Below are 25,455 nucleotides of genomic sequence, written 5' to 3'. Positions count from 1 at the left end.
GGAGGAAAGAAGAGCAGGATAAGCAATTTGTAAAAACCTAGCAAGTTCCCCTAAGAAAGATTTCTTCCTCCTTTCCTTCTGGAGGCTCCTTGTTTGGGGGAGGGGGCAGGAAGAGAGTGGAGGTGGTGGGAAGAGAGAGGGGAAGAGGAGAGGTTTCCAAGAGACTTTCTTTCACTTTCTACTCTCTCTGCCCCCAAAGGGTAGCTCAGCAGGGCTGGGACAGGACAGAAGTGGCTGAGAGTCAAGGGCACCCCCTTGGGCTGAGAGGGAGCCCACAGCTGAGAGATGTGTGTGCCACTGCATTGGAAAGCCAAAGCAAGTCCACCTGGATAAATCTGCAGTTGGGGGGCTTTGGTCTGGATGGGACAATGGGCAGCTTGGAATGAACTTGGCCAAGCCTTGCATGGCAAAGAAGAGGGACTGGAGCTCAGTCCTGACCTGCAGGGGGTTCTATGGGAGACCCTGTAGTGGGTGTAAATTCATGAGGTCACCCACCAGGATTTTTGAAGGCCCTGCCAAGGAAGGAGGGATAGCAACATGCTAGGATATGGGGGAATGTGGTCTAGGCCACTGAGGGTCCTCACAAGGCTCAGTGGGACCAGGGATATAAGCCCTGCAAGGTCCAGGCTCTGGGTCAAGTCTAAAGCATGGCCCTAAGGTCTCCAGGATGCCTGATCACCACTGCTGGCTTAAGGCAGGTAGGTAAGTAGGGCACCTGGGCAAGTTCTTCTCATTACCTGCTGATTATCTGGGGCTCCTGGTATTTCCCCAACCCCTACCTTCTACCCAGAAGGTAGTGAATAGCATAGGAAGAAAAGGAAAGCATTGCTCTTGGGACCTGATACAAGAATAGACTGACTATCCCCCTGAACCCGCTCTTCTTTCCCTCAAGCAGATGCACATCTGGGAAAATCCTACCTTGAAGCAGGGGAAGACAGCCTAGGACTCTTGGAACAGACACAAATGAAACCTCCAGGTGCTCCTTCCCTACTGTTCTGTCCTGACAACCATCCTTCCAAGCAAAGCCTATCTCCTTTGCTTCTAGGAATTTTGGCTCTGTAATCCTGGCTGGGCCACTCATCCACCACCCAGCATAGCACCTGGAACATAAGAGGTGCTCAATAGTGCTTTTGGTCCATGACTCCTGGAGATGTGTTAGGGCATGGTCAATGTGACTTTTTGGTTTTCTTCAGTTGGAGGTTCTTTCTGACATCTGGAACAATTCTTTCTGCTCCATTTTCAATGCTCTGCCTTAGTGTACTCAGTATAGACTCTGTCCCTTTAAGGACATCCCATTACCCTTCTGTCCCCTCCCTCCACCTCCACCTCAGTTTTTAAGGACCCTAATTTAGGGTTTAGAGGCATCTCAACACTATTAAGAGAAGGCAGTCATGCCCTTTTTCCTGGAGACGCATGCCTTCTTGGGTCTATGACAGGTGCATTCAGCTCTCAGTCTTTAAGTAGGTCCCACCTTCTCCATCTCTGAGAAGTCTTGCCTCTGCTGGAAGATTAATGTTCTGGGAAATGTTCTTTGGTCACTGTTTCAGGATCTTGGAAGCCATGTTTTAAATATATGGAGAAGGAAGCTCTCTATATAGGGACTATATATTTTCCCTTACTTCTTTTAGCCCAATGCTTATTGCATATTAAGTTAGAATATGCTATTAACTCTGAATGACTGTTTCAGGAAATCTCTTGTGGTGAAGCTTAAGCCAGTTCCCTTTTAGTTTCACTCCTGGATTGATGGGGATTATGGGTGATGTGTTGGGAGTGGATGGTGGTGGTAGAGAAACCTAGTAGGAGATTCTGAGAGACGTGGCTGGTGGGGAGGGTGCTTCTACCCTTATTTAAAGAACTGCCGAGTGGATGCTTTAGCTGGATCTGGGACTGGCCTCTAAATCACCATAGGTTGGCTTCACTGGCTTCCCACATTCACCTCCTGAAAACCAGGATCTCCTCCATACCCAGAGCTCTGGGAAGTTTGTTTGCTTCTAAGTTCACATCTGAATGTCTTCTTTAGGAACTCAGTCCATTTTCTTACCCACGGAGGGCCCCTCTATTCTTCCATTGCCCACCTCCAACTGTAGGATTCTGCCTAATGTACCTCCTTTACAGTTTCCCACCCTTCCCCTTTGCCATACTGCCTGACACCTCAGCCTCATAATAGTCCTGTCTCCTGATGGCCCTGCCTCCCTGAAGGCCCAGTTACCTTTAGAGCCCCCTCTAAGCTCCATTCCAACTCTTTACTGTGTTTAGCCAACCTCCCTGTCCATGAGTTTGCCTTGAATATTCTTCTCAGGTCTTTCTCCTCTGAGTCTGGAACAGTCCACAGGTAAATGATTTCTTCTGTTTATAGAGTTGTCAAAAAAACTGAGACAGAGCCAAAGAGGAAGAAGAAGGCTGGCTTGGAATGCAGGTTGGCTGTCCAAATGCTCTGGGGTTTGAGCAGAGGGTATTTCATGACTCCAGACTTAGACTTTGGATTGGGGGTGGGGGAGGTGTGCAGACCAGAGGCCTGGTGAGTTTGGGAAAGACAGGTAGATTTGCTGGTGTTGGAGTGATTTGGAAGCCTACACTCTGTCCTTCTCCAGACCAGAAAGGTTCTCAACTCTGTTGAAGAAAATACAAGTTAGGGGAGGTTATTTCTTGACACTTCTCCTGCGGAGTTCTTCCTATCTGTTTTCCCTGCCATACTTCCTGGCCTTTCCTTTCTTACCTGGTGCAGAGCTTGCTTTATTAATCTTTGTCTTTCCCACAGGGCTCAGCACATAATATGCATAGACATGTTCCTTGAATGAAGATTCTTCCATCTGGCTCTGCTGCTCCTTCATGTTTTGCCACTTTCTCACTGGAGATTCTGAGAGTCTCTGTGTCATATTTCCTTAGGGTGGACATTGGCATTGACTTGGCAGATTAGCACATCCAGTTTGATAAGGTGGTCTCCTGTCACCATAGAGGAATTGATGTTCTTCTTCCTATAGGCTCTAGGAGTTAAATACCTATTTTTACTGCTGCTAAAGTTAGCTCTCTGCCTTTCTTATCTAATTTTAAAAAGTGTGGGGATGATTGATTACAGGCCAGGTCAGGCTATAGGACAAAAGATTACCAAGTTACCCTGGGGTGTGTCTGCCTAGTGGTTTTTAAAACACTTTAGGAAGGCCTCTCTGAGGTCCCAAGTATATTATAAATAAGTGAGTGCTAAATAACCTTGAAACTTGATGGCTCTGTTATTTCTCTTGGAATCTATCAACTTTATGTGCATGACCGGCATATTTTATTGATTGATAAAGGTTCATAGGACAAGCCTGAAATAGGTCTGGCTTTGTGGGTCTCCGAGGCTGTTTGCTATTATCTCTGAACATATTTGCAACTCTTTAATGTCAAAGGCCATTGGAGTCTTAAACTTTTCTCCCCCCTCTCCCCTCCCCACCACCATGTACATTGTGGGCTGTACCCCAACACCAGAAACACAGACAACAGGTATCCATGCATAACACCTGTTTTATTGTTTATAGGTGGCAAATATTTCTTTTTGGGTTGTCCCTCTTTTGCAGTTCTTGTGCAACTTCTCTCTATTATCATTTGATAGCTGTTATTTGCTCCCCAAAGGCAGATTCGTTTTAAATTTAGTTTAAGCAAAATCCTGTGGAAGGGCCAATTTCCTCCACAAGTATATTTCAAATGGATAAATAAGACTTTTGGAATATATTATTTTATTTTATCTTCGTCCTTTTTTTCTTGTATTATCCCAGAAACCACAAAGCAGTGTGGAGATTAGGAAGAACTGAGGAAGAGGGATAAAGAGTGTTCTGTGAAAAGTGGTGGTAGATGTTCTGTGTTGTAGATTATGTTGCTTGAGCTGGGGTGAGGCAGATGGGTCTTGAGGTATGTCATGTGGGTCTATATTTGGATAAGAACCCAGGACTTTGAGGCATGATACAACTTTCATTTGACTCAGATGATCTGGTGTCTTTCCTACAGCAAAGCAAAGCAAAACAAAACAAAACAAATTAGCTTTCCAAGGGAGATGGTGACAGTGTGGAGCAGCCACCTAGGGCTGTGAGATGAACAAAGCAGTGTGTTGAGAGAGGACAGAGAGACAGAGACAGCTAAGTACTTACATGGAGGAGTGAAGGACACCTTTACAGATATGAAGAAGATGACCAGAGAGATAGTCGGCCTTCCCTAATCCACTTTGTGTGCAGTGTATTACTGAGGGTGTATATTGGGAGGAAGTACATGGAAGAAGGAGCCATGGGCTCTGATCCCTCACAATTGCAAGACTAAAAGTGGAGACAGGACATAGTGTTGAGTAGGGTAACTGGATGTATATCCTGAATCAGCTTACAAGGAAAGGAAAGATTTGAGGGAAAAAAACAAAGTTGTTTAACATTACTTCTTCGAAAAAAATTTTTTTGCAGATCAGTGCTCATTGGAGACAAAGGCCATCCTGTATTACAGTTGTAGTTTGGAAAATAAGGTTGACAGGCAGATGGATTTCATTCTTCTTTCTACTGAGGGCTTTATTAAGTGTCCTGTGTTGACAGGACTCAGTGGCTTAAAAAGTAGAGAATCATATAGGAAATAGAGAAGAAATTGATTTTCACTGTTGATATCAGTGTATCACATCACTCTCTAGTCCATAATTGCATAACCTTCCTGGATTTTCACAGCTGTCTTTCTGATTCCTATTTAAAAAATCTAGTTATGGTTCTTCCTGGTAGCCCATTCAAGTTTCTGAAGACCTCTAAGAGCAGAAGCTGAGGCATATCTGATATGTCAAGTTGAACATCTTGTTTTGGTGTGATATAAATGTTAAGAATTTCCAAAAGTAGATTCTCACTGAAACTAAACCTGTAAATATGTCAAATAATTAATGAGGAACATTGCATTCACTTCTGTCTTCTCTGAAGTTATCCCAGAATGACTAAGAAAAAGTGCCTTGTTGACAAACATCCCAGAATGATAGTGGATTATATGGAATCTATACAGCTTGTAGTAAAGCTCTAGCAATCTGCTTGTTTACTCAAATAATGGTGCATTGATAATTGTGTGGTGTCTGTAGATAGCAGGGACTCCATATGTATTGTGGGAAAAAAGCAAAAACAAGTTGGTCTACATCTACATAGATTTTAGTCTATATTGGAGTGGATGGATTTGATCTACATACAGTTGGTCTGGAGCGTGTTAGGTTGTATCCAGACAGGTTTTCACTGACTTGGAATTCAGCTTTTGCCAGTCTTGGATGGGATTTGAGAGGTTAGGGCTGGTGGTGGTAGGGTAGGTAGATGAGCTGGAAGGCATGGCTGTGTTTCTTCTTGGTCTAATGAGCATACAGTTTGGGGGCTGTCATGCTTTTAAGTTCTAGTCTTGGTTGCACCTATTAATATTTACCTGCAGATTTAGGGTTCCTAGCTGCATTGAGAGACAATCAAGCAGGTTCTATCTTGAGGGGTTTTTATTTTAGAAAGAGAGACAAAGGCTCCTTCCCAGTAACATGCAAACAGAATATAGTACAAATTGAGATCATATGTGGGAGGATGCCTTGTAAGTAATCCGTTTGTCATGCTGTTCTCAGAAGAGTCGTGGGAGATAATGTTGGATATTAACTTTATTATAAACTGAGCTTTTTTACTTCAGTCTTTTTTCCAGCCTTTGAGGGAATTTATCTGACCTTTCTTCTCTTTCCCTTGGAGGGAAGTTACACTTTTATTACTGCAATAGTTGTTGTTTTTTTTGTTGTTATATCTTAGTATATAGATCCATATAAATATATGTAGCAAATATTTAACTAGATCTGTCTAGTTGGTCAAACTGGATTTACTGTTTCAAGATGTGGTGAATAATGTTTTGTCTTTTTGGTGGGGGACATGGAAGGAAGACCTAAAAGAGGCTCTATTTATTAGATCATATATAGCTGAAGAGATACTTAAACTGATGTCTTACTGCAAAACAGTTATACATAATTCCAAGATGGGGCGATTTTCTGCTCTTCCATGAAACCTATTCAGATTGACTAACAGTGCACAGAAGATACTCACTACTCTTTTTAATATTTAAATTTTTTTATTTTTCTTTTAATTATTTTTAAATTATTTTTATCTTTTAAAATTTATATCCAAATTAGTTAGCATATAAGTGCATCAATGATTTCAGGAGTAGATTCTTTAGTGCCCCTTACCCATTTAGCCCACCCCCCTCCCACAACCCCTCCAGTAACACTCCGTTTGTTCTTTATGAGTCTCTTATGTTTTGTCTCCCTCCCTGTTTTTATATTATTGTTGTTTCCCTCTCCTTATATTCATCTGTCTTGTCTCTCAAAGTCCTCATATGAATGAAGTCATATGATTTTTGTCTTTCTCTGATGGAATAATTTCACTTGGCATAATACCCTCCAGTTCCATCCATGTAGTTGCAAATGGCAAGATTTCATTCGTTTTGATTGCCGAGTAATACTCCATTGTGTGTGTGTGTGTGTGTGTGTGTGTGTGTGTATAGTGTATATATATACATACTCCATTGTGTATATATATATATTGTGTATATATATATATTGTGTATATATATATATACAGTTCCATCCATGTAATTGCAAATGGCAAGATTTCATTTGTTTTGATTGGCGACTAATAATCCATTGTGTGTATATATATATATATATAATATATATGCATATATATAAAAATACATATATATATAATATACATATATATTATATACAATATATATGTAATATATATAATATACATATATTATATACAATATATATGTAATATATATAATATACATATATATAATATATATATAGTGTGTATATATATATATACACACTCCATTGTGTCTATATATATATTGTGTATATATATATTGTGTGTATATATATATATATACTCCATTGTGTGTGTGTGTATATATATATATATATATATATATATATATGTTTGTGTGTATATACCACATATATATACCACATCTTCTTTATCCATTCATCCATCGGTGGACATTTGGCTCTTTCCATACTTTGGCTATTGTTGATGGTGCTGCTATAAACATGGGGGTGCATGTGTCCCTTCAAAACAGCACACCTGTATCCCTTGGATAAATGCCTAGTAGTGCAATTGCTGGGTCGTAGCGTAGTTCTATTTTTAGTTTTTTGAGGAACCTCCATACTGTTTTCCAGAGTGGCTGCACCAGCTTGCATTGCCACCAACAATGCAAAAGAGATCCTCTTTCTCTGCATCCTCATCAACATCTGTTGTTGCCTGAGTTGTTAAGGTTAGCCATTCTGACAGGTGTCAGGTGGTATCTCATTGTGGTTTTAACTTGTATTTCCCTGATGATGAGTGATGTTGAGCATTTTCTCATGTGTCGGTTGGCCATCTGGATGTCTTCTTTGGAGAAGTGTCTATTCATGTCCTTTACCCATTTCTTCACTAGATTATTTGTTTTTTTGGGTATTGAGTTTGATAAGTTCTTTATAGATTTTGGATACTAACCCTTTATCTGATATGTCATTTGCAAATATCTTCTCCCATTCTGTCCGTTGCCTTTTAGTTTTGTCAATTGTTTCCTTCACTTTGCAGAAGCTTTTTATTTTGATGAGGTCCCAGTAGTTCATTTTTGCTTTTGTTCCCCTTGTGTCCGGAAGTGTGTTGAGTTAGAAGTTGCTGCAGGCAAGATCAAAGAGGTTTTTGCCTGCTTTCTCCTTGAGGATTTTGATAGCCTCCTGTCTTACTTTGAGGTCTTTCATCCATTTTGAGTTTATTTTTGTGTATGGTGTAAGAAAGTGGTTTAGATTCATTCTTCTGCATGTCACTGTCCAGTTTTCCAGCACCAAATGCTGAAGAGACTGTCTTTATTCCATTGGATAATCTTTCTTGCTTTGTCAAAGATTAGTTGGCCATACGTTTGTGGGTCCATTTCTGGGTTCTCTATTCTGTTCCACTGATCTGAGTGTCTGTTCTTGTACCAGTACCATACTGTCTTGATGATTACAGCTTTGTAGTATAGCTTGAAGTCTGGGATTGTGATGCCTCCTGCTTTGGTTTTCTTTTTCAAGATTGCTTTGGATATTCAGGGTCTTTTCTGGTTCCATACAAATTTTAGGATTATTTGTTCTAGCTCTGTGAAGAATGCTGGTGTTATTTTGATAGGAATTGCATTGAATATGTAGATTGCTTTGGGTATTATTGACATTGTAACAATATTTGTTCTTCCTATCGAGGTGCATGGAATCTTTTTCCATTTTTTTGTGTCTTCTTCAATTTCTTTCATAAGCTTTCTATACTTTTCAGTGTATAGATTTTCACCTCTTTGGTTAGATTTATTCCTAGGTATTTTATGTTTTTTTGGTGCAATTGTAAATGGGATCGATTCCTTGATTTCTCTTTCTGTCGCTTCATTTTTGGTGCATAGGAATGCAACTGATTTCTGTGCATTGATTTTATATCCTTCAACTTTACTGAATTCATGAGTCAATTCTAGCAGGTTTTTGGTGGAATCTTTTGGGTTTTCCATATACAGTATCATGTAATCTATGAATAGTGAAAGTGTGACATCCTCCTAGCCAATTTGGATGCCTTTTATTTATTTGTGTTGTCTGATTGCAGAGGCTAAGACTTCCAATACTGTGTTGAATAACAGTAATGAGAGTGGACATCCCTGTCTTGTTCCTGACCTCAGGGGGGAAGCTCTCAGTTTTTCCCCATTGAGGGTGATATTAGTGCTGGGTCGTTCATATATCGCTTTTATGATCTCGAGGTATGCTCCTTCTATCCCTACTTTCTTGAGGGTTTTTATCAAGAAAGTATGCTGTATTTTGTGAAATGCTTTTTCTGCATCTATTGAGAGGATCATAAGGTTCTTGTCCTTTCTTTTATTGATGTGATGAATCACGTTAATTGTTCTGTAGATATTGAACCAGCCCTGCATCGCAGGTATGAATTCCACTTGGTCATGGTGAGTAATTTTTTTAATGTATTGTTGGATACAGCTGACTACTATGTTGTTGAGGATTTTTGCATCCATGTTCATCAGGGAAATTGGTCTATAGCTCTCCTTTTTAGTGGGGTCTCTGTCTGGTTTTGGAATCAAGGTAATGCTGGCTTCATAGAAAGAGTTTGGAAGTTGTCCTTCCATTTCCATTTTTTGGAACACCTTCAAGAGAAGAGGTGTTAACTCTTTTTTAAATGTTTGGTAGAATTCCTGGAAAGCCATCTGGCCCTGGACTCTTGTTTTTTGGCAGATTTTTGATTACTAAATCGATTTCCTTACTGATTATGGGCCTGTTAAATTTTCTATTTCTTCCTGTTTCAGTTTTGGTAGTGTATATGTTTTTAGGAATTTGTCCATTTTTTCCAGATTGCCCATTTTATTGGTATATAATTGGTCATAGTATTCTCTTATTATTTCTTTTATTTCTGCTGTGTTGATTGTGATATCTCTTCTTTCATTCTTGATTTTATTTATTTGGGTCCTTTCCTTTTTCTTCTGATCAAACTGGCTACTGGTTTATCAGTTTTGTTAATTCTTTCAAAGAACCAGCTTCTGGTTTCATTGATCTGTTCTACTGTTTTTTGTTTGTTTATTTGTTTGTTTTGATAGCATTAATTCCTGCTCTAATCTTTATTATTTCCTGTCTTCTGCTGGTTTTGGGTTTTATTTGCTGTTCTTTTTCCAGCTCCTTAAGGCGTAATGTTAGGTTGTGTATCTGAGATCTTTCTTCCTTCTTTAGGAAGGCCTGGATTGCTGTATACTTTCTTCTTATGATCGCCTTTGCTATGTCCCAGAGGTTTTGGGTTGCGGTGTTATCATTTTCATTGACTTCCATATACTTTTTAATTTCCTCTTTAACTGCTTGGTTAGCCCATTCATTCTTTAGTAGGATATTCTTCAGTCTCCAAGTATTTGTTCCCTTTCCAAATTTTTCTTGTGGTTGATTTCGAGTTTCATAACATTGTGGTCTGAAAATATGCACGGTATGATATTGATCTTTTTGTACTTACTTATGGCTGATTTGTGTGCCAGTATGTGGTCTACTCGGGAGAATGTTCCATGTGCACTGGAGAAGAATGTATATTCCTCTGCTTTAGGCTGAAATGTTCTGAATATATCTGTTTAGTCCATCTGGTCCAATGTGTCATTCGAAGCCATTGTTTCCTTGTTGATTTTTTGTTTAGATTACCTGTCCATTGCTGTGAGTGGGGTGTTGAAGTCTCCTACTATTATGGTATTACTATCGATGAATTTCTTTATGTTTGTGATTAATTGATTTATATATTTGGGTGCTCTGACATTTGGCGCATAAATGTTTACTATTGTTAGGTGTTCTTGGTGGATAGAGCCCTTGATTATGATATAATGCCCTTCTTCATCTCTTGATACAGTCTTTATTTAATTCTAGATTGTATGATATAAGTATGGCTACTATGGGTTTCTTTGTTGACCATTAGCATGATCCATTCCCTTACTTTCAATCTGTATATGTATTTAGGTCTAAAGTGGGTCTCTTGTAAGCAGTATATAGATGGATCTTGCTTTCTTATCCATTCTCTTACCCTATGTCTTTTGATTGGAGGATTGAGTCCATTGAAGTTTAGAATGAGTACTGACAGATATGAATGTATTGCCATTATTATGCTTGTAGAGTTGGAGTTTCTGGTGGCGGTCTCTGGTCCATTCTAGTCTTTGGTGCTTTTGGTATTTATTTATTCATTCATTTATTCATTGATTCATTCATTTATTCATCTTTTCTCCCCTCAGAGTGTCCCCCTTAAAATTTCTTGCAGGGCTGCTTTGGGGTTACAAACTCCTTTAATTTTTGTTTGTCTGGAAAATTTTTTATCTCTCCTTCTATTTTGAATGACAGCCTTGCTGGATAAAGAATTCTTAGCTGTATATTTTTCTGATTCAGAAAATTGAATATATCCAGGCACTCCTTTCTGACCTGCCAAGTTTCTGTGCATAGGTGTGCTGCAAACCTGATCTGTCTTCCCTTGTAGGATAAGGAGTTTTTTTCCCTTTCTGCTTTCGTGATTCTTTCCTTGCCTGAGTATTTTGTGAATTTGACTATGATATGCCTTGTTGATGGTCAGTTTTTGTTTACCTAATGAGGGTCCTCTGTGCTTCCTAGATTTTGATGTCTGTGCCTTTCCCCAGGTTAGGAAATTTTTCTGTTATGATTTGTTCACATAATCCTTCTACCCCTATTTCTCTCTTCCTCTTCTGGGCCCGCTATGATTCTGATGTTGTTCCTTTTTGATGAGTCACTGATTTCTCTAATTCTTAAATCGTGCTCTTTTGCCTTAATCTTCCTCTTTTTTTTCCTGCTTCGTTAGTCTCTATAAGTTTGTCCTCTATATCGCTGATTCTCTGTTCTGCCTCATCCATCCTTGCTGCTGCGGCATCCATCCGTGATTGCAGCTCAGTTATAGCATTTTTAATTTCATGCTGGCTATTTTTTACTTCTTTTATCTCTGCAGAGAGGGATTCGAATCTATTTTCGACTCCAGCTAGTATTCTTATTATCGTGATTCTAAATTCTGGTTCAGACATCTTGCTTGTAACTGTGTTGGTTACATCCCTGGCTGTCGTTTCTTCTTGCTCTTTTTTTGGGGTGAATTCCTTAGTTTTGCCATTTTGAAGGGATAAAAGGAATTAATGAGGTAGAAGCATTAAAATTAACAATTAAAATTAAAAAATTAAAATCACACACACACACAAATCGAATAAATGATGCTAGATCTTAGGTGTGTTTTGGTCTGGGTGTTGAAAGTGGTTTGACAGATTAGAGAAAAAAAAGGGGGGGAGAAAAAATAAAGAAAAAAAGGAAATAGTTTGAGATTTTGAAAAAATGAATACACATCCCAAATGAGATGATGGGAGTAAAATAGAATTTGAAAAATATATACACAAAAGTAAAGAATATAGTAGGGAAAAAATTAAAATAGCTTTGATAAAAATTAAAAATAAAAATGAATTTTTTCATTTTCTGTATTCAAGAGAAAGAAAAGTAACGAAAAAGAGAAAAAGATAAAAGAAAGGAAATCACTTGAAAATTTGAAAAAGTGAATACACTGTAGTACACTAAAATAAAACAATGAAAGAAATATAGAATTTGAAAAAAATATACATAAAATCCAAAAATGTAGCAAGAAAATTAAAGAAAAATGTTTTTAGTAGAAATTGAAAGTAAAAATGAAGCTTTTCTCTTTCTGCATTCAAGAAAAAGAAAAGAAAGGAAAAAGAGAAAAAAAGAAAAAGAAGAAAAAAAGGAAATAGTTTGAAAATTTGAAAAGGTGAACACACTGAGGTAGACTAAAATGAAATGATGAAAGTAAAGTAGAACGTGAGAAAAATTTACACAAAATTAAAAAATATAGTAATAAAAACTAAAGAAAAATATTTTTAATAAAAACTGAAAAAAAATTATTTTTTTCATTTGTGTATTCAAGAAAAAGAAAAGAAGTAAAAAAAGGAAGAAACAAAATAAGAAAGATAATTGAACAGATGGACCTGCTAACAGATTGAAGTAGGACTGAAATTACTTCGTTTTCCCCTAGAAGTCAGACTATGTAGCACTTTATAGTCCATAAACTAAGCAGGCTGTGAGACTTGTGTTCTTGAAGAGCGAAGTTGGCCCAGTTGGGCAGGGCTCAGTGTAACAGCTCTGATCTCCACTAGATGGCGCTGCTAGCCTACTGGGGTGGGGTGTTGCAGCGCTCATAGGTGTGTATGTGCATGTGCGAGAGCGGTGAAAATGGCACCACCCAGCTACCCAGTCTCTAGTTTTGGAACTCTCTTTTCCTGGATCAACATCATGCACCCATCCTGTCTTCAGCTTTTGTCCACTCCCTGCTTTTTCACTGTCTGTGACCAGACCCCAGGCAGTACCTCTCTCCTGAGTTTTGTCTCAGTTGCAGCTGTTTTCCCTGACCCCTTACTTCTGAAGGACTGCGGCTTTGACCCCTTCTGCCCCTCTGGGGGAGGGTCTCACTGAGCATTGGCTGAATGAGCAGTGGCCGAATGTTGGCTGCACCCAGGAACGCTTGCTGGACCCTGCTGTTGCTGGTGCCCCAAGATTGCAGCCAGGTGCCAGCCGTCCCCAGAAAAGTTTGCAAGATAGTGTACCAGCAGTGTTTCAGGGATTATGGGAAATCATAGCACACATCTGGCACCAGGTTTCACCCTTAATGACCTTGTTCCAGCACCAGCGAATGTGGCCACCTTCTGGGGTCAGCTGGGACCAGGTGGCTTCAACAGTCTCTACCAAATGTCCTTCTAACAGTGGAACCACTTTTCCCCATGTGGCCTGAGAACCTCCTGGACCCCACTCTGCTCCTGGGGATTCGCCCTTCCCACCAGAGCACTGCCAGGTATCGAGCTGTAGACTTGTAGCTTTTGTGCTCTCCTTGTTTATAGTCTTAATGGAATTTAAACCTTCTCCTTTTCCTTTCTCCCTTTTTAGTTTAGTCCCTGTGGCTGTTTCCAATTTTCCACTTTCTCTCCAGCTGCTTTTGGGGAGCGTTGCTTTTCCCATATTCTCTCCCCCACTCCCAGTCTCTGTCCTCTCTCCACCCACAAAAGCACCTTCCTTTCCTGCTCCTTCTTGCTCCCCAAATTCCCCTCTCCATGCCGTGTACCTGCTGAATTCTATGGTTGGTTGTGCAGATTGTTGTGTTAATCCTCCAATCAGTTTTCTAGGTGTGTAGGATGGTTTAGTGTTGGTCTGGCTGTATTTCATGGACGCCAGACACCTGAAAAAATTCCATGCTCTTCCGCCATCTTGGCTGCTCCCCTCAATAATCACTATTCTTGCCAAAACAGAAAATGAAGTGTTGTTACCTTCCATCAACTAGGAAACCATCTGGAATCTTACTATGCCTTAGTCTTGACTATTCATTTCTGATTGAGGAGTACCTGTTCTGGTTCATAGTTGATGTGTCTTTTATTTATTTTGGCATTTGGGGAGATATTCATGAAATGGTCTTACTTGTAAGTTCCTAGAGAGGGGAATTCTGTATTTGCCACTACTGTCTTGCTCTACATGTAACTGAGTGATGATGATTTGGGAGTAATGGTGGTGGTGGTAATGATTTATCGAAACAAAAATGTTCATTTGGTTTGAGTTCTTTTGCATAAAAAATCAGTGTGGTTCCTGAATTTCTAATTTCTAATTTGCCTTTGTATTCATTTAAGCTTAGTTGAAATCTCATCTTTTTTCTTTGAGATTCACAATTATATTTATTTATATTTTATTTATTTATTTATTTATTTAATATATGAAATTTATTGTCAAATAGGTTTCCATACAACACCCAGTGCTCATCCCAAAAGATGCCCTCTTCAATGACCATCACCTACCCTCCCCCTCCCTCCCCCCCCATCAACCCTCAGTTTGTTCTCAGTTTTTAAGAGTCTCTTATGCTTTGGCTCTCTCCCACTCTAACCTCTTTTTTTTTCCTTCCCCTCCCCCATAGGTTTCTGTTAAGTTTCTCAGGGTCCACATAAGAGTGAAAACATATGGTATCTGTCTTTCTCTGTATGGCTTATTTCACTTAGCATCCTACTCTCTGGTGCCATTCACGTTACTACAAAGGGCCATATTTCATTCTTTCTCATTGCCACGTGGTACTCCATTGTGCATATAAACCACAATTTCTTTATCCATTCATCAGTTGATGGACATTTAGGCTCTTTCCATAATTTGGCTATTGTTGAGAGTGCTGCTATAAACATTGGGGTACAAGTGCCCCCATGTATCAGCACTCCTGTATCCCTTGGGTAAATTCCTAGCAGTGCTATTGCTGGGTCATAGGGTAGGTCCATTTTTAATTTTCTGAGGAACCTCCACACTGCTTTCCAGAGTGGCTGCACCAGTTTGCATTCCCACCAACAGTGCAAGAGGGTTCCCGTTTCTCCACATCCTCTCCAGCATCTACAGTCTCCTGATTTGTTCATTTTGGCCACTCTGACTGGCGTGAGGTGATATCTGAGTGTGGTTTTGATTTGCATTTCCCTGATGAGAAGCGATGTTGAGCGTCTTCTCATGTGCCTGTTGGCCATCTGGATGTCTTCTTTACAGAAGTGTCTATTCATGTTTTCTGCCCATTTCTTCACTGGATTATTTGTTTTTTGGGTGCGGAGTTTGGTGAGCTCTTTATAGATTTTGGATACTAGCCCTTTGTCCGATATGTCATTTGCAAATATCTTTTCCCATTCTGTTGGTTGCCTTTTAGTTTTGTTGGTTGTTTCCTTTGCTGTGCAGAAGCTTTTTATCTTCGTGAGGTCCCAGTAATTCATTTTTGCCTTTAATTCCCTTGCCTTTGGGGATGTGTCGATTAAGAAATTGCTGTGGCTGAGGTCAGAGAGGTGTTTTCCTGCTTTCTCCTCTAGGGTTTTGATGGTTTCCTGTCTCACATTCAGGTCCTTTATCCATTCTGAGTTTATTTTTGTGAATGGTGTAAGAAAGTGGTCTAGTTCCATTCTTCTGCATGTTACTGTCCAGTTCTCCCAGCACCATTTGTTAAAGAGACTGTCTTTTTTCCATTGGATATTCTTTCCTGCTTTGTCAAAGATTAGTTGGCCATACTTTTGTGGGTCTACTTCTGGAGTCTCTATTTTATTCCATTGATCTATGTGTCTGTTTCTGTGCCAATACCATGCTGTCTTGATGATTACAGCTTTGTAGTAGAGACTAAAGTCTGGGATTGTGATGCCTCCTGCTTTGGTCTTCTTCTTCAAAATTACTTTGGCTATTTGGGGCCTTTTGTGGTTCCATATGAATTTTAGGATTGCTTGTTCTAACTTAGAGAAGAATGCTGGTGCAATTTTGATTGGGTTTGCATTGAATGTATAGATAGCTTTGGGTAGTATGACATTTTAACAATATTTATTCTTCCAACCCATGAGCATGGAACGTTTTTCCATTTCTTTATATCTTCTTCAATTTCCTTCAGAAGCTTTCTATAGCTTTCAGCATACAGATCTTTTACATCTTTGGTTAGATTTATTCCTAGGTCTTTTATGCCTCTTGGTGCAATTGTGAATGGGATCAGTTTCTTTATTTGTCTTTCTGTTGCTTCATTATTAGTGTATAAGAATGCAACTGATTACTGTACATTGATTTTGTATCCTGCAACGTTGCTGAATTCATGTATCAGTTCTAGCAGACTTTTGGTGGAGTCTATCAGAATTTCCATGTATAATATCATGTCATCTGTAAAAAGTGAAAGCTTGACTTCATCTTTTCCCAATTTTGATGCCTTTGATTTCCTTTTGTTGTCTGATTGCTGATGCTAGCACTTCCAACACTATGTTAAACAACAGCGGTGAGAGTAGGCATCCCTGTTGTGTTCCTGATCTCAGGTGGAAAGCTCTCAGTTTTTCCCCATTGTGGGCTTTTCATAAATGGCTTTTATGTTTAAGTATGTTCCTTCTATCCTGACTTTCTCGAGGGTTTTTATTAAGAAAGGATGCTGAATTTTGTCAAATGCTTTTTCTGCATCAATTGACAGGATCATATGGTTCTTATCTTTTATTAATGTGATGTATCACATTGATTGATTTGCGAATGTTGAACCAGCCCTGCATCCTAGGAATGAATCCCACTTGTTCATGGTGAATAATTCTTTTTATAAACTGTTGAATTTGATTTGCTAGTATCTTATTGAGAATTTTGCATCCATATTCATCAGGGATATTGGCCTGTAGTTCTCTTTTTATACTGGGTCTCTGTCTGGTTTAGGAATCAAAGTAATACTGGCTTCATAGAATGAGTCTGGAGGTTTTCCTTCTCTTTCTATTTTTTGGAATAGCTTGAGAAGGATAGGTATTCTCTCTGCTTTAAATGTCTGGGAGAATTTCCCAGCGAAGCCATCTGGTCCTGGACTCTTATTTGTTGGGAGATTTTTGATAACTGATTCAATTTCTTCGCTGCTTATGAGTCTATTCAAGCTTTCTATTTCCTCCTGATTGAGTTTTGGAAGTGTGTGGGTGTTTAGGAATTTGTCCGTTTCTTCCAGGTTGTCAGTTTGTTGGCATATAATTTTTCATAGTATTCCCTGATAATTGCTTATATTTCTGAGGGATTGGTTGTAACAATTCCATTTTCATTCATTATTTTATCTATCTGGGTCCTCTACCTTTTCTTTTTGAGAAGCCTGGCTAGAGGTTTGTCAATTTTGTTTATTTTTTCAAAAAACCAACTTTTGGTTTCATTGATCTTCTCTACAGTTTTTTAGATTCTATATTGTTTATTTCTGCTCTGATCTTTATTATTTCTCTTCTTCTGCTAGGTTTGTGGTGTCTTTGCTGCTCTGCTTCTATTTCTTTTAGGCGTGCTGTTATATTTTGTATTTGGGATTTTTCTTGTTTCTTGAGATAGGCCTGGATTGCAATGTATTTTCCTCTCAGGACTGCCTTCGCTGCATCCCAAAGCGTTTGGATTGTTGTATTTTCATTTTCGTTTGTTTCCATATATATTTTAATTTCTTCTCTAATTGCCTGGTTGACCCATTCATTCTTTAGTAGGATGTTCTTTAACCTCCATGCTTTTGGAGGTTTTCCAGACTTTTTCCTGTGGTTGATTTCAAGCTTCATAGCATTGTGGTCTGAAAGTATGCATGGTATGATCTCAATTCATGTATACTTATGAAGGCTGTTGTGTGACCCAGTATGTAATCTATCTTGGAGAATGTTCCATGTGCACTGGAGAAGAAATTAGATTCTGTTGCTTTGGGATGCAGAGTTCTAAATATATCTGTCAAGTCCATCTGATCCAATGTATCATTCAGGGCCCTTGTTTCTTTATTGACCATGTGTATAGATGATCTCTCCATTGTTGTAAGTGGGGTATTAAAGTCCCCTGCAATTACCACATTCTTGTCAATAAGGTCTCTTATGTTTGTGATTAATTGTTTTATATATTTGGGGTCTCCCGTATTTGGTGCATAGACATTTATAATTGTTAGTTCTTCTTGATGGATAGATCCTGTAATTATCATATAATGCCCTTCTTCATCTCTTGTTACAACCTTTAATTTAAAGTCTAGTTTGTCTGATATAAGTATGGCTACTCCAGCTTTCTTTTGACTTCCAGTGGCATGATAAATATTTCTCCATCCCCTCACTTTGAATCTGAAGGTGTCCTCTGGTCTAAAATGAGGCTCTTGTAGACAGCAAATAGATGGGTCTTGTTTTTTTCTCCATTCTGATACCCTATGTCTTTTGGTTGGGACATTTAGTCCATTTACATTCAGTGTTATTATAGAAAGATATGGGTTTAGAGTCATTGTGATGTCTGTAGGTTTCATGCTTGTAGAAATGTCTCTGGTACTTTGTCTCACAGGATCCCCCTTAGGATCTCTTGTAGGGCTGGTTTAGTGGTGATAAATTCCTTCAGTTTTTGTTTGTTTGGAAAGACCTTTATCTCTCCTTCTATTCTAAATGACAGATTTGCTGGATAGAGGATTCTTGGCTGCATATTTTTTTGTTCATCACATTGAAGATTTCCTGCCATTCCTTTCTGGCCTGCCAAGTTTCAGTAGAGAGATCGGTCACGAGTCTTATCAGTCTCCCTTTATATGGTAGAGCGTGTTTATCCCTAGCTGCTTTCAGAATTTTCTCTTTATCCTTGTATTTTGCCAGTTTCACTATGATATATCATGCAGAAGATCCATTCAAGTTACGTCTGAAGTCAGTTCTCTGTGCCTCTTGGATTTCAATGCCTTTTTCCTTCCCCAGATCAGGATAATTTTCAGCTATTATTATTTCAAGTACACCTTCAGCACCTCTCCCTCTCTCTTCCTCCTCTGGAATACCAATTATGCGTATATTATTTTTTTTTAGTGTATCACTTAGTTCTCTAATTTCCCCCTCATACTCCTGGATTTTTTAATTTCTCTTTTTCTCAGCTTCTTCTTTTTCCAGAATTTTATCTTCTAGTTCACCTATTCTCTCCCCCGCCTCTTCAATCCGAGCTGTGGTCGTCTCCATTTTATTTTGCAGCTCATTAATAACATTTTTTAGTTGCTCCTGGCTGTTCCTTAGTCCCTTGATCTCTATAACAATAGATTCTCTGCTGTCCTTTATACTCTTTCCAAGCCCAGTGATTAATTTTATGACTACTATTCTAAATTCACATTCTATTATACTGTTTAAATCGTTTTTGATCAGTTCGTTAGCTGTTGTTATTTCCTGGAGGTTTTTTGAGGGGAATTCTTCCGTTTCATCATTTTGCATAGTCCCTGGAGTGGTGCGGAACTGCAGGGCCACAGTCAGACTGGTGTGTACCTTCTCTTCCCCTCTCCTAGGGGCAGGATTCACTGTGGGGTGGCGTGGCCCATCTGGGCTACTTGCACACTGCCAGGCTTGTGGTGCTGGGAATCTGGCGTATTAGCTGGGGTAGATTGGCAAGGTGCACAGGGGCGGGATGGGCAGGCTCAGCTCGCTTTTCCTTTGGAGGTCTGCTTCGGGATGGGCCCTGTAGCACCGGGAGGGAGTCAGACCTGCCAGAGGGATGGATCCGCAGAAGCACAGCATTGGGTGTTTGCAAGGTCAAGCAAGTTCCCTGACAGGAACTGGTTCCCTTTGGGATTTTGGCTGGAGGATGGGTGAAGGAGATGGCACTGGTGAGTGCCTTTGTTCCCCGCCAAGCTGAGCTCTGTCATCCGGGGCTCAACAACTCTCCCTCCCGTTGTCCTCCAGCCCTCCCATTCTCCAAGCAGATCTGTTAACTTATAACCTCCCAGATGTTAAGACCCGCTTGCTGTCAGAACACACCCTGTCCAGCCCCTCCGCTTTTGCAAGCCACACTCGGGGGCTCTGCTTTGCTGGCAGGCTGCCCCTCCGCCCCGGCTCCCTCCTGCCAGTCCATGTAGTGCGCACCACCTCTCCACCCTTCCTACCCTCTTCTGTGGACCTTTTGTCTATGCTTGGCTCCAGAGAATCCATTCTGCTCTTCTTCTGGCAATTTTCTGGGTTATTTATGCAGGTGAGGGTGGAATCTAAGTGATCCGCAGGACGCGGTGAGCCCAGCGTCCTCCTATGCCGCCATCTTCCCAGAAGTCTCTGAAATCTCATCTTTAATAGTTTGAATGCAGTATTTTTCATTTAGAAACTTTTTGTTGTTTTGACTTGAGGGACAACCCAATTTCTCATTTTAGATCCAACTGGAAGTACACAGAACCCATCTGTATTTACAGATAGTACAGGAAAAATGGTAGTAAATACAGAAAATTATTATCTCTTGGAGTTTTCAATAATTTTTTTTAATGTTCATTTATTTTTGAGAGAGAGAAAGTGTGTGAGAAGGGAGGGGCAAAGAGAGAGGGAGATACAGAATCTGAAGCAGGCTCCAGTCTCTGAGCTATCAGCACAGCTCGAACTCATGAACCCGAGATCATGACCTGAGCCAAAGTCAGATGCTTAAGTCACTGAGTTTAGTCACCCAGGCAACCCTGTGGTCTTGCAATATAAGGGCATTTCATGGATGCTTTCCTATCCTCTTGAAACAAGTGAAATCCTGTTGTACATATCTTTCAATCAATCAACTATGGTTCCACTCCTCACTTCTGCATGGTAGCCTTGAATGTTGTAGTTTGAGTCTTGTGTTATGATGCCTAATGTCAAAGCATTACATGACTTATTTTCCAATAAAATAAAGAAATGAAAATATAAACTCTGTGCTATTTATATGTTCAGTTGCCACACATCAAAGTGATGACACTGGTGTATATAATGACCCTCACAGATCATGTATATTCTCTAGGCTGACTTGGGTTACTTCCTCTGTACTTTCACTTTGTTGTGGTGAAAGAGACTTGGACCTCAGTTGTGTCAGATCTCTGACATCGCCAAACCTGGCTGTATATCCTGGGTTACTTCCTTGGCTGTGGCCAGTTAACTCTTTGTAGCTCAGACATCAGCTGGGGAGAGAAAGGCAAGCTTAGAGGATCATCAGGCAGCAGCTCTGCTCCTCAGCAACACCTCCCCACCTACTACTCCTACCCTCTTCCCTAACTGTGTTCTCCCAGTTGAAAAGTTCTAAATCAGTGACGTATGCCACTGGATAGTATTGAGGGGAGAGAAGAGGGCAAGCAGAACATACTGGAGAGATCAGATATCTATCTTCAGTTATGCCCAGAGAAACTTCTGGAAGGAGGATCTTGTTGAAAAAGGTTTGGAAAGAGCATGTTCTTGGCAGAGCGGAACAGTCTGTGTGAGGGTGATGTTAATGCCAGCAAGATGTGCATGTGTGGGGAAAGATTTGTCCTGTTCAAGCAGGAGCCACAGAAAACATTAATGATAGGAGTAAGTGGTAGAAGAACAGTGAAAAGAAAGACTTGCAAATACACTCTTAGAAGTTTGGACTTAATGGAAAATAGGAAACTGCAGGTTTGGTTGGCTGTGTGTGTGTATGTGTGCTCATGTACATTCACGTGCATTTTTAAGACTTGAGGAAAGTGTTATTTTCCAGTAAGAGAATAGAGAGTACTCAGACTTTAGTTATCTGGTGTATGTTGTGAACAGGAAGAATGTGATTTAGACCTTTATCCTGCTTCAAGGACACCACTCCCTAATGGCTGCTGGGTGAATCTGAGGGAAAGCTGAGAGGATCCCATTGTTTAGATTTATCAGTTTTATGGATGAAGAGGGTAGACCCAGGAGTATGGCCGGAGGTTCTCCCTGGATATGCATATTTGCAAACTGAAGAATCTACTAGATACCTGTCTAGTGTGGAAAAGGTGTTAAGTGTCTAAATAACTTCTTGTCAGCTGAATTGAATTGGGGACTAGGTTGGTGATCCCCAAATATCTGAATCCAATTATTTCAGTTGAAATTTCTTAGATTTGTTCCAAATTTTTATGCAGCTTCACTGATTAAAGTCATGATGCTTAGAGGCTGCTTTGTCAGTCCCTTTGTTTCTGGATATGTTTGGAGTTTTCTTCCTTTTCAAATGAAAAAAGAAAGGCAATTCTTTATCTTCTCTATTGATCTTCCTATACTGATAGAATACCCATTATTCCTTATCTCAAGTCCACATTCCTTCATAACTTTTTTTAAAAAGTGAGGATTTCCAAACACAAAGAGGTCTGTATTCATGCCTGATGTTCATTGATCTTTGTGCTTATTTCCATGGATGATTAATAAATAGTAACAATGTTCTAGGTGCTGTGAGCTCAGAGCTGGTCACAGATATGACTCACGATAGAGAACGCTAATGCCCATTTTATATGTCCCACTAGGTCAGGTCTCTGGTTGTCAAAAGCAACCAAACCAGAATGATCACTCTGACATAGGTGATGTCCTTTTTCCAGCATCACCCTGACATTTTAGTTCTGGAAAGTGGTTAATCACATTTTGGAGTGACTGGTGGACTAACGTTTTAATGGTACTGGTTCTTCTGGGTTAAGGATAAAGAGGATATTGCCATTCTCTGGCAACCATTCCCAGTCTGCCTCTTATTGACAGCCAAATCTGGGGATCAAATGGCCGGGTGATATAAGGAGCTTAAAAAAGATGTTTTGTCAAGCTCTCTTCATTAAGCTGGCACCATCTACCCTCCTACCCCACTTTGTTCCAGTTGGGGCTGTCCTTTCTGACAGAAGTTTCCTAACAGTGTGTGTCTCCACCATCTGGAAGCCAGGGATTATGGCTGAAGTTTAGGAAGGTCAAACGTGAAAGTAATCAGGATATCAGGGAAATTTCAAGCATCTTCCTGTCATTGGGCTCCCATTTTGGAAAATGCCTGCACCCCAGACCTCCTGTCTTCCTTTATGCAATGAGAATCAAGGTTTCACTTTCTTCTCTAGAATTCCCTAAACTGCACTGAGGTGGTTCTTTTTCTTCTCTAGAATAAGGCAGTGACTAGAAAAGATTTATGATAGATCAATGAAAGAATTAGATGGTGAAAGAAGTCTCAGGAAGGTGCTACTTGTCATCTGGAGATCTATTATCCTATATTTCCACTAAAAGCCAAGTAAAAGGAGATAGGCTAAAGTTGTGAGCAGGAATTACAATTAGCTGTAAAATCATATTTGGGAAGTATTGGAATAACTAAGGGATACTTTGGAATCTTTCTTGGCATCTAAAAGGATAGTCTGGAGTTTTTTGGCCCTAGGTTATGTTTGGGACATGGTTTAGAGCTTTCAGATTTAATGGTTTCAGTAATTTTAACTCCTGCCTATCAGTATCTATTTGGGAGGAAAGGAAAGTGATTGAAAGTGAGTGACCTGGGCACAATGATAGGAACTGGCTGAAATACTCCTTTAATAGCTCTACCCTGAGTCTTCACTCTTTGTGGTGGTAGTGTTCTTCAGGAGAAAGAACATGGTCTTTGAAGTAACAAAGAACCAAGTTCAAATTCCACCTCTTCTTGTTAGTGGGTTATGGGCTTGGGACAGTTGTCTCACCTCTCAGTCTGTAAAGTGGAATGATACTTATTTCATTGCGTTGTTATGGGGATTAAATTAAATAACATCTCTGCATTACTTGCAGCTCAACAAATTCTGGTTCACTTTCACACCTCTCTCCATTTATCCCTAAATCTTGCACATACACCTGGTACCCCTATTTGCTAGATGCTATTTTTCTCTGCCCTCAGCCTCTGCATATGTTTCCCCAATGCTCCTAAGAGTTCAAGTCTTGGGCCTTTGTTTATTACTGTGTGTTAGTCCCACAAAAAGACAATAAGAGAATGGATTTTTTATAAGTGTACTTACATGAGCCAAGGTTGTGGTGTCTTTCCAGTCATTTTTGCTTGCTGACAACTTTGGTCTCAGACAAAGCAGTTCTACCTTCCCACCTACTCTTCTGATCCAAAGTTCTTGATTTGAGGCTGGATCATTCAGGGTGGGGTTTGGTTCTAATTAAAAGTGATGGCAAGCTTGTTTATAAAAGGCATTCAGGGATGGGGAATCCATAATCTTTACTATCAGGATATACTTTTCTTCTTCCTGTGTTTTTAGTTTGCAAAATATCAATCCTACAGAAAGTTGCAAAAATAGTATAGTAAACACCCATTTATTTTTCACTAGGATCGACCAGTTGTTAATATTTTGCCACATTTGCTTTTCTGTCCAATGTATATGTGTATGTGTGTGGGTGCATGTATGTATGAAATACAGTCTAGACTTAAGGTTTACTAATTTCCTATTTTGCTTTGGTACTAAAGTGTTTCTCCATGATCCAGGTGCAACCCAGGATTATGCATTGTATTTCCTTGTCATATCTCTTTATTCTCATTTAATCTGTAATGGTTCCTCAGCCTGACATTGATAGTTTTGAACAGCACATGTCCGTTGTTTTATAGAAAGTCCACTTTCTGTAGAAAGTTGTTTTGTAGACTGATCATTTTTATCACCAGTATTAGGTTACACATTTTAGACAGGAATATTATATAAGAACATATTAAAGACAATGAGTGCCATGCATGCAGGGAACATCTCTTTTTCCTCCCCATTGTGTTTGTAACATCAAACCCTAGGCTGACTTTTAATTTTTTTTAATGTTTTTCTTTTTTCTTTTTTTTGAGATAGAGAGACAGAGTGTGAGTGGAGAGGAGAAGAGAGAGAGGGAGACAGAATCTGAGACAGTCTCCAGGCTCTGAGGTGTCAGCTCAGAGACTCACACAGGGCTCAAACACATGTACTATGAGATCATGACCTGAACTGAAGTCAGATGCTTAATCGACTAAGCCCCCTAAGTGCCCTTAGAACTGACATTTAGGAGTTTCTGAATATTTGTTCACTGAACAAATAAATGAATGAAATAAGATTTTCACTGCCACTTAGGTCTATTATTTTTCTACTCGAGGAACGGGGAAGAGCAGCCTTCTCCTATATCTTAGTCCCCTTTTTATGATAAATGGGTGAAAGCTTAAGGATAACCCAGGACATATGTAAAGACCCACAGAAAAGGAAAATGAGATGGGCAGTATGTCATGAGGCAACCTGTGGAGTCTCTTTACCCTAGGAGTGGGTGGTGATCATCCTATGTTGTGAGTGGTTGCAACAATTCCCACAGAATTGAAGGGAGGGACTCAGAAAGACTTTTATTACATATGTATTATATGTATATGTATAAAATACACATATTTATTACAGCATTATTCATAACAGCTAAAAGGTATATCCATCAGTGCATGGACACATGAACAAGATATGGGATATACACAATGTAGTATCATTCAGCCTTAAAGAGGAAGGCCATTCTGACAACACGGATGAACCCTGAAGACAAGCTGTATGCAAAAGGACAATATTGTGTGATTCCACTATATGAGGTATCTACAGTAGTCAAATTGAGAGAGAGAAAGTAGAATGGTGGTGCCAGGGGCTGTGCGGAGGGAAGAACTGGGAGTTACTGCTTATGGGTGCAGAGTTTCAGCTGAGGAAGATGAACAAGTTCGGGGCATGAATGGTGGTGAGAGTTGCACAACAGTGTGAAGGTGAGGCT

At 39.7% G+C, this 25,455-nt stretch overlaps 2 pseudogenes across 8 annotated transcripts in view; both read left to right on the top strand.

Moving 5' to 3' along the window:
- The window catches only part of LOC132677337 (cationic amino acid transporter 3 pseudogene), a 184,994-nt pseudogene that overhangs the window by 48,401 nt on the left and 111,138 nt on the right, over nt 1-25,455 (top strand). The window lies entirely within an intron of this gene.
- The window catches only part of LOC132677836 (cationic amino acid transporter 3 pseudogene), a 125,199-nt pseudogene that overhangs the window by 48,434 nt on the left and 51,310 nt on the right, over nt 1-25,455 (top strand). The window contains exon 1 of one of the 7 annotated variants that reach the window (XR_014137923.1): nt 905-976. The exons of 5 other annotated variants lie outside the window; for them this stretch is intronic. The product of XR_014137923.1 is annotated as a cationic amino acid transporter 3 pseudogene, transcript variant X3 (transcript). Of the gene's footprint in view, nt 1-904; nt 977-20,377; nt 25,448-25,455 lie in introns of those variants that run through there. One more of the 7 variants, XR_013556823.2, reaches the window with a different exon arrangement.

Source organism: Panthera onca, chromosome B4, assembly GCF_046562875.1.
Source record: "Panthera onca isolate mPanOnc1 chromosome B4, mPanOnc1 haplotype 2, whole genome shotgun sequence".
In the NCBI taxonomy this organism is placed as follows: Eukaryota; Metazoa; Chordata; class Mammalia; order Carnivora; family Felidae; genus Panthera; species Panthera onca.
Note: the sequence above shows the minus strand (reverse complement) of the source record. Positions and strands in the feature narration are given on the sequence as shown.